At 38.8% G+C, this 13,630-nt stretch overlaps 1 long non-coding RNA gene across 1 annotated transcript in view; it reads right to left on the bottom strand.

Annotated features, from left to right (window-relative positions):
- Positions 1–13,630, bottom strand: part of LOC126249541 (uncharacterized) — a 271,919-nt gene that overhangs the window by 15,085 nt on the left and 243,204 nt on the right. The window lies entirely within an intron of this gene.

Here is a 13,630-nt window from a genome sequence, read left to right as displayed (position 1 = left end):
CCATTACAACCATGCGGATAAGATACCTGTCATCTCAACTGCTAGTGATACAAGGCCACTGGGATCCAGCACGGCATTTTGTATTACCCTCCTGAACCCACCGATTACATATTCTGCTAACAGTCATTGGATCTCGACCAACACGAGCAGCAATGTCACAATATGATAAACTGCAATCGCGATAGGCTACAATCCGACCTTTATCAAAGTCGGAAACATGATGGTATGTATTTCTCCTCCTTACACGAGGCATCACAACAGCGTTTCACCAGGCAACACTGGTCAACTGCTGTTTGTGTATGAGAAATCGGTTGGAAACTTTCCTCATGTCAACACATTGTAGGTGTCACCACCGGCACCAACCTTGTGTGAATGTTCTGAAAAGCTAATCATTTGCATATCACAGCATCTTCTTCCTATCGGTTAAATTTTGCGTCTGTAGCACTTCATCTTCATGGTGTAGCAATTTTAATGGCCAGTCGTGTAGTATATCAAGTCTTTATCAGTATGGGCATGGTGAGGCAACATTCGCCATATCCCTCATCGGGGAAACCAACATTATATCCACAGCAAGAACCTCACTCCATCACTTAAAATCAGATCCCAAGCTTATGTTCCTATCAGCCAACAAAAGCTCCACCACTCTGGTTATGAACTGCAGGTATTACCTAGCAGAGGGGATCCACCAGCTGTCTGATATACCCACCTAAAAACCCTGTCACAAAGAGTCTATTCCAGAAATCCAGCATGATCACTAGTCCCTCCTCATACCTTAAGTCCATCCCAGAGGCTCTCCCTTGAGTCTGTCTCTCTCCTCAACACCACCACTCCCCACACTGCTACCTTCTACATTCTTTCTGAAGTCTATAAACCCAACCACTCAGGCTGCCCTACTGCCACACAGAGGGCACCTCTCCTCTTGTGCAGCACTACATGCAGCCTATAACCTGTAACCTACCCTCAAATATAAAAGACACTAACGACATCCACTGCCGACTCTGCACAGTTCCTCTTCCTTCACCACTCAGACCCCTGCTCATCTCCATCAATGCCACCTCCCTCTACACCAACATCCCAAATGACAATGGCCCTGCTACCATTGAACATTAACTTTACCAATGCCAAACCAACTTCAAACCCATAATCTCCTCTCCGGTCACTGTGATCAATTTTATTCTCACCCACAATTATTACTCCTTTGAAGGGATCAACTACAAATGAACCTATTGTATAGCAACGGGCAACCACAAGTAAGCATCCTATGCCAACGTATTCACAGGCTATGAAGGGGAGTGCATCTTAACCACCCAGAATCTAAAAACAATCACCTGGTTCAGATTAACTGATGACATTTTTGTGATCTGAACCGAGGGTGAAGAAAACCTGTTCACATGCTTCCAGAATCTCAACACCACCTCTCCAGTCATTTCACCTGGTCCTCCTCAATACAACCTGCCAACTTCCTTGATGTCGACCTCCACCTCAAGGATACATCAGTACCTCTGTCTCCATCAGAAGTGTAAACCACAAACATTACCTCCATTCTGACAGCTGACATCCATTTCATACCAAGAAGTCCCTTCCATACAGCTTCAGTACCAATGTTCATCACATCTTTAGTGTCATACAGTCCCTCTCCAACTATGCCAAGAATCTCACTGAGGCCTTCACAGACCGAAACTAATCTCTCAACCTCACCCAGAAACAGATCTCCCATACGTCGTCTCTCCACTTACCTAACATCTCTCACATATCCACTGTATATGAGGATGGATTCCATAGCGGAAATAACCATCTACAACTTAAGCACATCAAAATAAATTAACTAACAGACAACAGATTCAGTTGGGTTTAAAGTAGTATTAGTTGTTGGGTAACTCATTAAGTGATTTTTTGTAGTTTTTGTATTAGCAGACGTAGTTGTGGTACTAAAAGAATTAAGTACTAGAAATACATAGTTAATAAATATATTGCTATTGAAGGAAATGTGATTTGTGTGCCCTATTTTAGTTTTTCAGGTAAATAGACTGTAATAATGAAGAAAAAAATATCCACTGTCTGGCCATAATGGAGAGCTAGCCTCAAGGCTCCATACCACTAAGAGCTGGAGCAAGTCAATCACATTTTCCACCAGTGTTCTGAATACCCCTAGCCATGACTGGAAAGTAGAAATATCCTACCTACTATACTCACCACCCCTTCCACCATGATATACTGCTGCCCGCCAACCCTACGTGATTTCTCTGCCCATCCCTGCTCTGTCCCTTGTCCCAAACCCTTGCATCAAGGATCATATCCCTGCAATAGACCTAAATGCAAAACCTATCCCATAAATCCTCCCACTATAACCTACTCCAGTCCTGTCACACGCATCTTCTGCATCACAAAAGTAAGGACTACTTGTAAAAGCAGCCATGTCATCTACAAACTATGCTGCAACCACTCTGCGGCTATCTGCATGGGTATGAAACTACCAAGTTGTCTGCATGAATGGCCACCGCCAATCTGTGGCTAAGGTGCAGCTGGATCACTTAGTTGCAGAATATTCTGCTCAGTATGATGTGCTTTACTTTAATGACTACTTCACAGCTGGCACCATCTGAATTATTTCCACCTACTCAACAGAATAGAAGGAGTGAGCCATGAGGAAACTCTTCAGTTTAGACTTGAAAGTGTTTGGGCTACTGCTAAGATTTTTGAGTTCTTGTGGTAGCTTATTGAAAATGGATGCAGCAGAATAGTGCACTCCTTTCTGAACAAGAGTCAAGGAAGTTCATTCCACATGCAGATTTGATTTCTGCCTAGTATTAACTGAGTGAAAGCTGCTAACTCTTGGGAATAAACTAATATTGCTAACAACAAATGACATTAAAGAAAATATATACTGTGAGGGCAATGTCAGAATTTCCAGATTATTGAATAGGGGTTGACAAGAGGTTCTCGAACTTACACCACATATAGCTCGAACAGCCCGTTTTTGAGCCAAAAATACCCTTTTTGAATCAGAAGAATTACCCCAAAGAATAATACCATATGACATAAGCATATGAAAATATGTGAATTAGACTACTTTTCGTGTTGAACTGTTACTTATTTCAGATACAGTTCTAATGGTAAATAAAGCAGCATTTAGTTTCTGAACAATATCCTGAAAATGGACTTTCCACAACAGCTTACTATCTATCTGAATGACTAGGAACTTGAACTGTTTCATCTCGCTTATAATATGCCCATTCTGTCTGATCAATATATCGGTTCTTGTTGAATAGTGAGTTAGAAACTGTAAAAACTGAGTCTTACTGTGACTTAGCATCAAATTATTTGCCACAAGCCACGAACTTATTTCATGAACTACATTATTCGATAATGTTTCAATATTACACACAAGATCCTTCACTACCAAACTGGTGTCATCAGCAAACAGAAATATTTTAGAATCACCTGTCATACTAGAAGGCATATCATTTATATAAAGAAGAAACAGCAGTAGCCGCAGCACCGACCCTTGGGAAACGCCCCACTTAACTGTGCCCCATTGGGACTGAACATCACTACCACTCTCAATATTGCGGAGAATTACCTTCTGCTTTCTGTTCTTAAAGTAAGAGGTGAACCAATTATAAGCTACTCTCCTTACTCCATAATGGTCCAATTTCTGCAGTAATACTTTGTGGTCAACACAGTCAAAAGCCTTCGTTAAATCAAAGAAAACACCTTGCATTCGCAACCTTTTATTTAATCCGTAAAAAAACCTCACAGAGTAAAGAGAATATAGCATTTTCAGTTGTTAAACCATTTCTAAAAGCAAACTGTTCATTTGACAGCAAATTATGTGAATTTAAATGCTCCAGTAACCTTGTATATACAACTTTCTCGATAACTTTAGCAAACGCTGATGGCATAGAAATAGGTATATAATTGTTAACATCATCCCTGTCTCCCTTTTTATAAAGTGGCTTCACTACCGAGTACTTTAATTGGTCAGGAAGCCGACCACTCTTAAAGGAAAAGTTACAAATATGGCGAAGTACTGGGCTAACATACATAGAACAATACTTCAGTATTCTGCTAGATACCCCATCATATCCATAAGAGGTCTTGGTCTTTAGTGATTTAATTATTAACTCTATCTCCCTCTTGTCAGTATCATGGAGGAGCATTTTAGGTAACAGTCTTGGAATACTTTTTTCTACAAGCGCTATATGATTCCCTATTGGGACTAGGTTTCTATTTAGTTCACCTGCTACATTCAGAATGTGATTATTAAATACTGTACATATATGTGACTTATCAGTAACATGGACATTCCCACTACGCACTGATTCTATATCCTTGACCTGTCTCTGCAGACCAGCCACTTCCTTTACGACTGACCATATGGTTTTAATTTTATCCTGAGACTTAGCTATTCTATCTGCATACCACATACTTTTTGCCTTCCTAATGACTTTTTTAAGCACCTTACAATACTGTTTGTAATGGGCTGCTGCATTTAGATTTTGACTGTTTCTAATGTTTTGATATAACTGCTACTTTGTTCTACAGGATACTCTTATCCCTCTAGTCAGCCACCCAGGCTGCCTGTTTGTGCTAGTACCCCGTTTTGAAAGTTCTAATGGAAAGCAACTTTCAAAGAGCAAAAGAAAAGTCTTGAGGAAAGCATTATATTTATCGTCTACTGTATCAGCACTATAAATGTCTTGCCAATCTTGTTCCTTGATAAGGTTTACAAAGGTCTCTACAGCAACTGGATCAGCTTTCCTAAAAAGTTGATAACTATATTTAACATGTGATGCAGCACAAAAATCTTTTAGAGTTATAACTTGTGCATCATGACCTGAAAGGCCATTCACCTTCTTGCTAACAGAATGCCCTTCTAGTAATGAGGAATGAACAAAAATGTTGTCTATGGTTGTTCTACTGTTCCCTTGTACTCTCGTTGGAAAGAATATGGTTTGCACAAGATTATATGAATTAAGGAGGTCTACCAGCATACTTTTCCTTGCACAATCACTTATACAATTGATATTGAAGTCCCACATATACCTAACATCTTGTATTTCCTATAAAGTGAACCAAGAACCTCCTCTAGCTTTAGCAAAAATGTTGTGAAATCGGGGTCTGGGGCTCTATAAATAAGAACAGTTAAAAGTTTAACTCCACTAAATTTAACCACACCTGCACATCTATCAAACACCTTTTCAGTGCAGTACTTGGAAACATCAACTGACTCAAATGGGCTACCATTTTTCACATACAAGGCTACGCACCCACACCGCAAAGAGCTCCTAGAAAAGCTACCAGCCAACCTGTATCCTGGTAAAGGAAGCCTCTGAATTATCTCCTTATTTAAGAAGTGTTCAGATATACAAATAATTTCAGAGTCAACATCTATAAGCAGTTCACTAACTTTATCTCTAATACCTTGTATATTTTGATGAAATATACTAATTCCCTCATTACTCGGATACCTAAGCTTTGTCGAAAGTGGTTTCTTTGTTAGAGAGACTTCCCTTAAGCAGGAATACCTATCAGCTGACTTCAATCTGAAAAAGGTGCTGCTATAACACCCACTAGTACCGGAATTTTCCCGTGAGTGATCCCACCACCATCACCTATGCTGTCACCTATAAGCTTTGCCAACCTCTGCTTTCCATACCTGTTGAGGTGCAGGCCATGTCTAGTGAAACCCATCCTGCTGATAGCCTCCACTGACACCAGTGAAATGTGACTCATGCCTTCTGTCATCAGCGCACCCCCAAGTCTCATGTTATTATGCATGATGGCTGTATTAAGATGAGGCCAATCGTAATGCTGAAACAGTTCCATGAAATGCACATTCGTGTTGCCAGTCTGAGTGGCTATCTTTTCCAGGTCACCATCTATGTCATACTCCCCATCCCTATCAATACTATTACCAGCCCCATCACTACCTGATCCTCTTTAGTAAAATCCCTACATAACCCCCCTATGTTAACAGTCACCTGAGCCAATCCTGCATTAGGCTTCACAATGTTGGTGACCCGGTACTCACTCCCCAACACTTCTTGCAACTGTTGGCTTACATCTCTACCATGAGAACTACGTAGCAGCAGGACCTTCTTCTTTCTCTTAGACTTTGCAACTGTCCTAGCTACCGTAACTGCTGAGGTCTGCTGCATACTTCCTACATCTACAGCGACTAGAGATTCCTCTCCACTAGACTCTGACAGTTGGTCATATCTATTGCAAACATCAATAGTAAAACTATCTGAAAATCTCCTTCTCCTAGCAGATCTCTTGCCAAGAGCCAGCTCCAATTCCCCAACCCCCTTCTCCCTCCTCATGCTATCTAGCTCCTCCTGTGCGTTTTTTAACTGCAGCTGAAGGGCACAGATCTTAGGTTCCTGCTCCTCTATCAACTTACTCTTGCTACATAACCTGCAGTACCAGGAGAGGATCTCACCAGAATGCCCACTGGCTTCCCCACTGCATTCCCCCCAATGAAAACACTTTGAACAAGTCTCACACCGCAATCCACTACTCACGAACCTACAGCAAAGCCCACACTTCTCACTCATGGTAAAATTTTACAGTTATTGAAACAAGAAAACTACTTTATCTGAGTTCTGCTACTACAATAAGAAGATGTTAAACAACTGACTACAATAATCACAAACTTACTCTACAAGGGAAGTAACTACTATTATTAACAGTATCGATCAACAGCAAATGAGAATATAACAAAAGACTAACAAAAAAAGAAAATCAAACGTTTAATGACACAGTAACGAAACTGAAAACAGTTCCCAAAAATTTCTTCTGAAATTATTTCACCAGAAAACACCAACAACACCGGTTTAAGAGTACTAAAGTTCCTAAATAAACCACTATACACAAACAATTAATTAGTACTTAGCTTTCGATGCGCCGCTACAGCTGCAACTGGTCAGTGCGGAATGTAAACACAGGTAAGAGTTTAAGTTGCTCGATACAAAACACTGACAAATATCAGGATACAACACAAGAAAGGCGGAGGTGAATGAAGAAACCACTAATGAGTCACTTATATAGTAAATATTATCACAAAAACTGTTAAAATATGTATCTGAAACCTAAAAATATATGAAAACTTAGAGAGCGATCTCACACGCAGTCACACGCTTATGCTGCTTCCCTTTCCCAATGGCTTTCTTGCACAACAGATCTAGCAGCTGTATAGTTTGTGGTGCTGTAGTGCTAACAAGAAGAGACTATGACATTTTACGTATCACTCCATGTAAAGCACTGATGGATCCTCAGTCTCAGCACTCAAGAGTAGAGTAGTGATTTGTTCAGTGGGAACATGTGGGCAATGTACTGTTGGAAAAATATATGATAGTCACATATCAAGTTGTGATAATTCATACACTATGCAGCTGAAGTCAACTAAAAATGTTCTTCTCATTACATTTAATAATTTGTTTTGCCTGGGCTCTGTTGCATACTGGTTCATATTTAGATTGTCCATTAATCAGTAAACATAAGAAACTGTACACAAGACAGAAGAAAACTGCATTTGAAAACATTGCAGCCAGCAATGTCAAAATGCTGTAGAAATTTATCATGAAAATTATACAGTACACTTGCCACATGCACTTTATTATTCTGTATCAGAAGAACCAGAAAAAAAACAGTTTTTATCTATTTTAACACATTATTGTGATATTAACCTTAAAGTGGCCATTATTGCTGACAAAAAATTTGGCACAACTACTACACTACTGCAAATAGTTAAGGACCCAGAATTAATAGACAATATCTAAAGTATTGTCAGTATTCTATGAGTTAAATGAAATCATAAAATTTTGTTACTAATTTGATTTCAGATAGTGGTAGGAGTAAACTACATTGCGAGACATATGAAAGTGTTTTCATAACTTCAAACAGCTCATTTAAAACACATTTCAGAGCACTGTGACCTGTCCAGATAAATGAGCATGTTAAAGTACTCACATCCAGGACACAGGAAGGCACATCACCTAAATGTCAAATCCACCTCATGGATTAATAATGGGGTTTATGGGCTATTCTGGCTATGATTTTTAGCCAGTTTCCATACTTTCACTTGTATATAAAACCATTTAAGAAGATAGGACAGACTAACACATTTACTCTCTCATGTGAAGTTTGGTATGAGGAATCAGTAACACTTTTGGGGAAAAAAATGACGATATTCTTAAATATAAGCATATGAACAAAAGTAGCACTTACTATAAGCAAATTTACCTACTCTAGGACAGAAGGAGGGAAATCCACAGCCCTAAAAATATCTGAGAAAGTCCTTGGTGAGTTAAATGTGCTGGCAGCTAATGAAAGACTGAAATAGGCATTAAACTCATTTTTCACTTGGAATCTTCTCCTATACCACATATAATTGAGATTGAAGTAAAGATTGACTTATGTAAATGACATGCATATAGCAATGTTTCGACTATACAAACCTACTTCTCTTTCTACATAATTGGAAATGGTCACCAACATACTCCCAGAGGATGCAAATAACTACAAAATACTTCTTCAAGAACCATCTACAAGATATTCTGAGTGAACCCTCATGTTATGTCACTGGAGCCATCAGAACATGTCTGCTGGCAGGATGTCATAGGATGTACAAATAAATTCCTATACATTTAGAAGAAAATCAATGTAGTGGGAATTCCTCTATGGTATACAATGGGTTTTTATGGATAAACAACTTTAATATATATCTGAGAACACTTATGCTATCTGTCAGACATTTTATATCTTTGGATAGAATATCAAAGTGTTTTATAGCTGAGAATTGCATTCCTTCCTGTGCCACATTTAGATTCACCAAAGGGAAGTGTAACTACAATGAGTTGAGAACGAATTTAATGAGTGAATAAATGTGCTGCAAGGATGTTTAAAATTCTTTATTGCTCAACAGATTCCTTGAAAATTTATATGTGTTGTCATCACATTTAATTCTAATTACTTCCTTTTGTGTAGATAATTCTTTTTGCCTAAGGGGAGAGTTATCCTAGGATAAACTGATTAATCACTAACATTGGACATGAACAGCAATGTCTCTTTGGATTAATCAGTGTAATTTCTCCCAATGAAGGTGATATGGTGTCCCTCTTTGGAATTTCAATACAACAAATAACCAAAGTTGCAAAATATCTGTTTCTATTACTTGATCATGTCCAGTTTTGGGTTTTTATTCATAACCCATCCTCAAATCATCCATCCAATCAGAATAAATGTTACTCCACACATCAATTCATTACAGTCAGTTTGCACAGGAGTACAATGAAAGTGATCACAAAATTGGATACATGTTTCATGATCATTTGCACTGTATTCCATTTTGTTATAATTGTCATGATTTTTTGCTGAGTGGAATAATATTAGTTCTGCTTGGATGGATGATCTGAGAATGAGTTATGAATAAAAACCTAAAACTGGTAATCATCAAGTAATAAAAAGAGCATTTTGCAACTTTAGCTGTTTGTCATATGGAAATGGTATCACAAGTTGCTGGCCCTTCAACAACCCAGCATGCTGGAAACCTGTGTCCCTCTTGTATTACCCACACAGCCTAGTGTAACATTTTTCATCCTGATTCATAAATAGGAACTAAATCTGACATGTGCTGAACAAGCTATCCCATAAAAACTTAATTTCTCTTACAGTACATTGTGATTGAACAATAAAATGTCTTTAATAAGTCAGAGACAATTCCAACTGATGATCCATTACCATTTAAAAATTTTACTATCTGTTAAGTGAAGATATTATCAGCTTTGTCAGTAGAGTGATTCTTTTGAGATCCCAACTGTGATTGTGTAAGTATCCCATTACTATTCAGGTGGATGACAACAATTAAGAATGTTACCTTCTCAAAAGTTATGTAAGAGGTGGGAGTTGTCAATATTTAGCAACATCTGTGAAGTCAGCTTTCTTATAAAATATGCCCAACAATGGTGTACATTAACCTGTCTGAGAAAGTTCGCTCTGAACTAATGAAATAACTGCAGCCACTAACCTGAATTATGTATACAATACACAACAAAGAGAAAACACTCACCAAATGAAACAACCACGCTGACGGTATGGATGGCAATGGAAAATGAGATCTACATCTACATCTACATCCATACTCCGCAAGCCACCTGACGGTGTGTGGCGGAGGGTACTTTGAGTACCTCTATTTGTTCTCCCTTCTATTCCAGTCTCGTACTGTTCGTGGAAAGAAGGATTGTCGGTATGTCTCTGTGTGGGCTCTAATCTCTCTGATTGTATCCTCATGGTCTCTTCGCGAGATATACATAGGAGGGAGCAATATACTGCTTGACTCCTCGGCGAACGTATGTTCTCGAAACTTCAACAAAAGCCCATACCGAGCTACTGAGCATCTCTCCTGCAGAGTCTTCCACTGGAGTTTATCTGACATCTCCGTAATGCTTTCGCGATAACTAAATGATCCTGTAACGAAGCGAACTGCTCTCCGTTGGATCTTCTCTATATCCTGCATCAACCATATCTGGTACGGATCCAACACTGGTGAGCAATATTCAAGCAGTGGGTGAACAAGTGTACTGTAACCTACTTCCTTTGTTTTCAGATTGCATTACCTTAGGAGTCTTCCAATGAATCTCAGTCTGACATCTGCTTGACCGACAATCAACTTTATATGATCATTCCATTTTAAATCAATCCTTATGCCTACTCCCAGATAATTTGTGGAATTAACTGCTCTCAGTTGTTGACCTGCTATATTGTAGCTAAATGATAAAGGATCTTTCTTTCTATGAATTCGCAGCACATTACACTTGTCTACATTGAGATTCAATTGCCGTTCCCTGCCCAATGCATCAATTTGTTGCAGATCCTCCTGCATTTCAGTACAATTTTCCATTGTTACAACCTCTCAATATACCACAGCATCATCTGCAAAAAGCCTCAGTGAACTTCCAATGTTATCCACAAGGTCATTTATGTATATTGTGAATAGCAACGGTCCTACGACACTCCCCTGCGGCACACCTGAAATCACTCTTACTTTGGAAGACTTCTCTCCATTGAGAATGACATGCTGCGTTTGTTATCTAGGAACTCTTCAATCCAATCACACAATTGTTCTGATAGTCCATTTGCTCTTACTTTGTCCATTAAACGACTGTGGGGAACTGTATCGAACAACTTGCGGAAGTCAAGAAACACAGCATCTACCTGGGAACCCTTGTCTCTGGGTCTCGTGGACGAATTGCGTGAGCTGGGTTTCCACAATCGTCGTTTTCGAAACACATGCTGATTCCTACAGAGGAGATTTCTAGTATCCAGAAAAGTCATTATACTTGAACATAATACACGTTCCAAAATTCTACAACTGATCGACGTTAGAGATATAGGTCTATAGTTCTGCGCATCTGTTTGATGTCCCTTCTTGAAAATGGGGATGACCTGTGCCCTTTTCCAATCCCTTGGAACGCTATGTTCTTCTAGAGACCTACGGTACACTGCTGCAAGAAGGGGGGCAAGTTCCTTCACGTACTCTGTGTAAAATTGAAATGGTATCCCATCAGGTCCAGCAGCCTTTCCTCATTTGAGTGATTTTAATTGTTTTTCTATTCCTATGTCATCTATTTTGATATCTATCATTTTGTGATCTGTGCGACAATCTGGAGAAGGAACTACAGTACAGTCTTCCTCTGTGAAACAGCTTTGGAAAAAGACATTTAGTATTTCGGCCATTAGTCTGTCGTCCTCTGTTTCAGTAACATTTTGGTCACAGAGTGTCAGGACATTTTGTTTTAATCCACCTACTGCTTTGACATAAGACCAGACTTTCTTAGGATTTTCTGCCAAGTCAGTACATAGAACTTCACTTTTGAAATCATTGAACGCCTCTCGCGTAGCCCTCCTCACACTACATTTCCTTTGCGTAATTTTTGTTTGTCTGGAACTCTTTGGCTATGTTTGAGTTTGCTGTGAAGTTCCCTTTGCTTCCACAGCAGTTTTCTAACTTGGTTTTTATACCACGGTGGCTCTTTTCCATCTCTTATGATCTTGCTTGGCACTAACTCATCTAATGCATACTGCACGATGGTTTTGAACTTTGTCCACTGATCCTCAACATCATCTATACTTGACACAAAATTTTGTGTTGAGACTTCAAGTACTCTGAAATCTGCTTTCTGTCAATTTTTCTAAACAGAAAAATCTTCCTACCTTTTTAAATATTTCTATTTATGCCTGAAATCATCGATGCAGTAACTGCTTTGTGATCACTGATTCCCTGTTCTGCGTTAACTCTTTTCAAATAGTTCAGGTCTGTTTGTCACCAGAAGGTCTAATATGTTATCACCATGAGTCGGTTCTCTGTTAAACTGCTCAAGATTTGTTCATGTGTTCAATAACAGATTAACCACATTCTAGGAAAGGGTATGGGCATTTCTGGTATCAGACAGTAAGGGCTACACAACAGAAAACCTATATTTCTAATAATTTATGAAATTTTAAGAGAGTTCAAGGAGAAAAAGTAATCAAGTAGCTTTCCTTTATAAATTTTGGCCAGAATTAGGATTTGGTAGTGAACATTTGACTAGAGAAAATTCTGTGTTGCAGTACTACAGGTATCATTCTTGCACAGTTGGAGTTTCACATCATGTCATGCAAATGAGTGCTCACACTGATTGGTATATGGGGGGGGGGGTCCCTTAAATACCAGAATAACGTTGCTGTGGGCGAACCTTGTGTAGTATGTATTTCTGCCACTAGGCATTGTTGTCATTTGGCTTGTTCTGTTCATCTGCAGTGATTGTTTTTGCTAGTATTGTTTTGTTCTTGTTCAAATTTTTGTAATGGAAAGTTTAAGTGAACACCGTATAGAGGTGAAATTTTATTTTCTACTTGGCAAATATGTTGCTGAAACTGTTTTAATGTTGAACACAGCTTACTAAGTTGATGCTATGGGAAAAACTCATTGTACGGGAAGTTTGCTCAATTTAAAAATGGGGACATGTCGATTGATGTTAAACCTTTTTATGGACATCAGTCAACTGCCCAAATCAATGATAGTTTGTGCCATCGGGTCAGACCATCAATTACATCTTTACTTGGAAGTTTTAAACACAACAGTGTTTGTCAAAAAAGACTTGATTTGTGGAAGACAGGAAATGGTTCTTCCAACACGACAATGCACATGCACACATAGCCATCTCTGTTAGACAGTTTTTGGGTAAAAATGGCATGCACCTTACTCACCTGACTTGCCTATGTTCGACTTTCCTTATTTCCATGCATGAAAAGGTTCATGAAAGGACACCGATCTGACAACATTAAGGAAGTCAAAAAAGGAGGTAGGAGCTGTAAGCCATTTTTAAGATGACTAAAGAAAATGTTTCCAACAGTGGAACCGCAAGTGGGACAAATGTATTAGCTGTAATGGAAAGTATTTTGAAGGGGATCAGGCTACTTTGTACACAATTTGAAAATATGTAGCTTCTAAAAAATAATTCCAGTTTTTTTGGGTATTACCTAATATTAGACAGAATAAGTATTAACTTGCACTTTGAGCATATTTGTTGGATCCTAAGGTTGTTGAGGTTGTTGTCTTTGATACATTTAAGTGAGTTAAAAGAGA

This window comes from Schistocerca nitens, chromosome 3, assembly GCF_023898315.1.
Source record: "Schistocerca nitens isolate TAMUIC-IGC-003100 chromosome 3, iqSchNite1.1, whole genome shotgun sequence".
Classification (NCBI taxonomy): Eukaryota; Metazoa; Arthropoda; class Insecta; order Orthoptera; family Acrididae; genus Schistocerca; species Schistocerca nitens.
Note: the sequence above shows the minus strand (reverse complement) of the source record. Positions and strands in the feature narration are given on the sequence as shown.